This window comes from Ranitomeya variabilis, chromosome 6 (assembly GCF_051348905.1).
Source record: "Ranitomeya variabilis isolate aRanVar5 chromosome 6, aRanVar5.hap1, whole genome shotgun sequence".
In the NCBI taxonomy this organism is placed as follows: domain Eukaryota; kingdom Metazoa; phylum Chordata; class Amphibia; order Anura; family Dendrobatidae; genus Ranitomeya; species Ranitomeya variabilis.
Window position 1 is genome coordinate 378,417,209 of NC_135237.1, and position 5,413 is coordinate 378,422,621.

Consider the following 5,413-nt stretch of genomic DNA (forward strand, 5'->3'; position numbering starts at 1 on the left):
AAGGGCCCTACCAGCTGGTTCCCCATGATTCCAGCACAAAACATGCCTCCTCCACCTCCTTGCTGATGTCGCAGCCTTGTTGGGACATGGTGGCCATCCACTAACCATCCACTACTCCATCCATCTGGACCGTCCAGGGTTGCTCGACACTCATCAGTAAACAAGACTGTTTGAAAATTAGTCTTCATGTAATGTCTGGGCCCACTGCAACCGTTTCTGCTTGTGAACACTGTTTAGGAGTGGCTGAATAGTAGGTTTATGCACCACAACAAGCCTTTGAAGGATCCTACACCTTGAGGTTCGAGGGACTCCAGACGCACCAGCAGCTTCAAATAACTGTTTGCTGCTTTGTAATGGTATTTTGGCAGCTGCTCTCTTAATCCAATGAATTTGTCTGGCAGAAACCTTCCTCATTATGCCTTTATGTGCATGAACTCTGTCTGGGCTCTGTTTCAGTCACAAATCTCATCAGAGTATGATGATCACTCTTAAGTTTTCATGAAATATCTAATTTTTTCATACCTTGTTCAAGGCATTGCACTATTTAACGCTTTTCAGCAGCAGAGAGATCCTTTTTATTTCCCATATTGCTTGAAACCTGTGACCTGCATAATAATGTGGAACATCATTTTTGAGTAGTTTTCCTTTAATTAGAATCACCTGGAAAACTAATTATCACATGTGTTTAAGATTGATTTCAGTGATTCATTGAGCCCTGAGACACAATACCATCCACAAGTTTATTTGAAAAACAAAACAATTACATCTTTATGACACTTAAATCCAATTTGCATAATAATTTGGAACACAGTGTAGAGGGAGCAGTTGGGGCTGCCAATTAGGGAAGCGGTGAGGTTTTACTTCTTTTTAGCTTAAAAAAATAAATTATACACACTGCAGCACACTCCGGGTGCCCTCCCTGCTCCCAGTCAGGTTCTCTGTGCCTTTGGCATACCACATCTCCAGTCTTGTGTTAATTCTAGGCTGGAACTTTTGGATATGAGCAGGCCTCAGAGGTCATTGCATATGCACATTGACATCAATAAGGATTGCTCGCAGCCAGAAGTCCGGGAGTTCATTGGCCCAGAGTGAACACCAGGTAGGAGATGCAGCGAGATGGAGGTGTGGAGAAGCGGACAGGAAGCAGCAAGGGACACGGCCAGAGAGGTGAGCAGTGAGTTGAGTATTTTTTAATCTTTTGCCAGCTTTCTACTGTTCAGCAATATGGGGGCCGGCAGCCAGCGTCTATTTTGCTGAATCTGCTCACAAAAAACCTGTATTCTCCAGAATGTGGATTTTTGTAATATTTAAGTGGAATTACATTTCACTCAAAAAAATATGCTCATCTCAGGTAACTATGAACAAAAATAACTTTTCTTCAAAAATTCCATTGGATTTTTAGACTGATAGTATGGCTCCTCTTAGCACACTGTCCCTACCTGTGCTTACTTTGATATGGATTTTGGAACTGACAGACTCCCTATAGGTGGAGTGGAGGTCGAGCATGTTCCTGTCTCTCCACTCAGTGTCTAGGTGGCTGATGGAAACAGGTCAGTTTCATTTAATTGAGATTTATGGATGAATTTAAACTTAATAGAAGTCAATATAAACAAATTCTCATTCATTTCACCTCTGCGTTTTAAAGTTATAAAGTAAATATCCAAAGCGAGGAAGCTGATGTTGTTGTTCCTGAAGTGCTACTGAAATATAGGACATCACTTTATGATATAAGGGGATTTCAAGGAGACTGTACAAAGATTACTGGAGATTTATCATTGTTGAGCATGGTGACGACATCCATTGAAAGCACATAGTCAGCTATGTGGTTTACTATTTTCGGACCAACACCAGTAGAACCAACACAAACAAAGGAAATAACTATTCTGATTCACTGGTCAAAGTCCAGTCCCACTTCTGCTATGGTTGATTCTGCTTTATTTTAACAATAGTCATGACCTTCATTCCATTTTTGCTCACCTAGAATGAAACACCTCATACTTTGGGGACCTGTAACCAGCCTGCGGCACCATTCTAGCGGACACATAACAATACACATTGGTATAGTTGGCTTGTTGAAGTCAATAGAAAATGAAGAAAGGAGATGAAAAATACAGTTGAATTAAACAGAAAACATCACAAACTAATTGTACACTTGCCGTAAGAAGTTGCAATAAATAACAAAAAGGAAATCTAAGGTTGTAGATTAACCATGAGCTCACAGCAGTTCTCTTGGAATCTCAGCGTAGAAAATAATCGTCCTGGGATCAGAAAAACAAATAATCTCTGGTGTGCCACATATAATAATTCTTATTTCCCAAGAACGCAGCAAAGATATTGAAAGATTCAGCCAAATCCTCTAAGGAGCCAAGGTAAAAGACAAAGAAATATTACTTATCTTGCACCTTAACCACTTAGAAACTTCTCAGCACTGTCTTGGTGCTCGCGGTGCTATATAGTGTATAAGTTACCAAATCACCTAGGACAGAGGTGTCAAACTGCATTCCTCGAGGGCCGCCAACAGGTCATGTTTTCAGGATTTCCTTAGCATTCCACAAGGTGCTGGAATCATTCTGTGCAGGTGATTAAATTATCACCTGTGCAATACAAGGAAGTCCTGAAAACATGACCTGTTGGTGGCCCTCGAGGAATGCAGTTTGACACCTCTGACCTAGGATATCTTTTTTTTACAGTTTATACAAGTTGCAGCATAAAGAAATGTCAGAGCAATTTTTATAATTCAATTCCTAAATACACTGCTCAAAAAAATAAAGGGAACACTTAAACAACAGAATATATCTCCAAGTAAATCAAACTTCTGTGATATCAAACTGTCCACTTAGCAAGCAACACTGTTTGACAATCAATTTCACATGCTGTTGTGCAAATGGAATAGACAACAGATGGAAATTATTGGCAATTAACAAGATTCACTCAATAAGGGAGACGTTCTGCAGGTGGGGACCACAGACCACATCTCAGTACCAATGCTTTCTGGCTGATGTTTTGGTCACTTTTGAATGTTGGTTGTGCTTTCACACTCATGGTAGCATGAGACTCTACAACCCACACAAGTGGCTCAGGTAGTGCAGCTCACCCAGGATGGCACATCAATGCGAGCTGTGGCAAGAAGGTTTGCTGTGTCTGTCAGCGTAGCGTCCAGAGGCTGGAGGCGCTACCAGGAGACAGGCCAGTACACCAGGATGCGTGGAACGGGCAGTAGGAAGGCAATAATGCAGCAGCAGGACCTCTACCTCAGCCTTTGTGCAAGGAGGAACAGGAGGAGCACTGCCAAAGCCCTGCAAAATGACCTCCAACAGGCCACAAATGTGCATGTGTCTGCACAAATGGTTAGAAATTGATTCCATGAGGATGGTCTGAGTGCACGATGTCCACAGATGTGGTTTGTGCTCACAGTCCAAAACCGTGCAGGATGCTTGGCATTTGCCACAGAACACCAGGATTGGCAAATTCTCCACTGGCGCCCTGTGCTCTTTGCAGATGAAAGCAGGTTCACACTGAGCACATGTGACAGACGTGACAGAGTCTGGAGACGCCATGGAACGTGATCTGCTGCCTGCACCATCCTTCAACATGACCGGTTTTGCAGTGGGTCAGTAATGATGTGCGGTGGCATTTCTTTGGAGGGCTGCACAGCCCTCCATGTGCTCACCAGAGGTAGCCTGACTGCCATTAGGTATCGAGATGAGATTCTCAGACCCCTTGTGAGACCATATTCTGGTGCGGTTGGCCCTGGGCTCCTCCTAATGCAAGACAATGCCAGACCTCATGTGGCTAGAGTTTGTCAGCAGTTCCTGCAAGATGAAGGCATTGAAGCTATGGACTGGCCCGCCCGTTCCCCAGACCTGAATCCGGTTGAACACATCTGGGACATCATGTCTCGCACTATCCACCAACGTCACATTGCACCACAGACTGTCCAGGAGTTGGCGGATGCTTTAGTTTAGGTCTGGGAGGAGATCCCTTAGGAGACCATCCACCGCCTCATCAGGAGCATGCCCAGGCTTTGTATTAAGGTCATACAGGCACGTGGAGGCCACACACACTACTGATCATCATTTCCTTGTCTTGAGGCATTTCCACTGAAGTTGGGTCAGCCTGTAACTTGATTTTTTACTTTGATTTTGAGCATCATTCCAACTCCAGACCTCTGTGGGATATTAGCTGTGATTCACGTTGATCATTTTTAGGTTTTATTGTTCTCAACACATTCCACTATGTAATGAATAAAGATTTAGAACTGGAATATTTCATTTAGTGATATCTAGGATGTGGGATTTTAGTGTTCCCTTTATTTTTTGGAGCAGTGTATAATATCCCATATGGCAAGTTTCCTTGAAACTCCAATGCCTGATCATTAGGCAGGGCTCAAAGAGCAAATGCACCAAAAATGGTTTTGAATTTAAGGCATAGTCAAAAACATATTGAAGCGTATTAAAATGCACCATGTGTGTTTTGAAAAAAAAAAAATGTTGTGCCAGCATCAGGACATTCTTTGGTAGCAAAGTTAGCATGCTTTCCACTACTGTCCTGACAATGAAGGCAGCAGTCGCAGAACAATGTTCCCATGTATGCTCTGACCCCAGTGTCTCCTATTTGATGTATATGCACCAGCCCTAGTGTCTCCTTTGTGATGTATACACACCTTCCTCAGTATCTCCTATGTGCTGTATATGCTCCAGCCTCAGTGTCTCCTATGTGATGTACCACCAGTCCCAGTGTCTCCTATACTGCAGACCTCCCACTTATTAAATTCTATAAATGTAATGTGGGCAGTGATGAATTTCCCACTGTGAGGAGACCTGCAGTGTAATATATATTTGTGTTGGAACAACTTACTGCTGAGTTCTTTACAAAACATATCATCACAAAGAGTCAACTGGATTTCAGACCACCACAAATCTGGAAAATTAGCAGTGATAGCAACATCATTAATACCACCTAACATCACAAACACACCAAAAAAAGCCGTTCCAGACATCACACAAGGGTGAGTTAATTGTTTGACCAAATATAGCGGGCTAATTTTCAAGTTGATCATTTTGTGTGGCCCGCGAATGATGGTATAAATATCCAAATGGCGCTTGGCAGAAAAAAGCTTCCACACCCCTGGTCTAGATTATCAACAAGTCAAAGAATCCATGATGATGTGGGATAATAACTGTGAATAATGAAACCTCAATTTATGATAATTTTTTATTATGAGTATAATCTAGAAGGGAAAAAATCCAGTGTTTAAGAACTTCTGGACTTTACCGCTAATCTTTTTCAATGACATACTTTAATACGAGTGTACGACCTTAGACTCAGAAACTCTGAGAATCATAAGAAAAAAAAGTGCTTCATTGCCACAATTAACTGAGCTGTTTTTCAAACCACAGGACTTAAGTCCCAA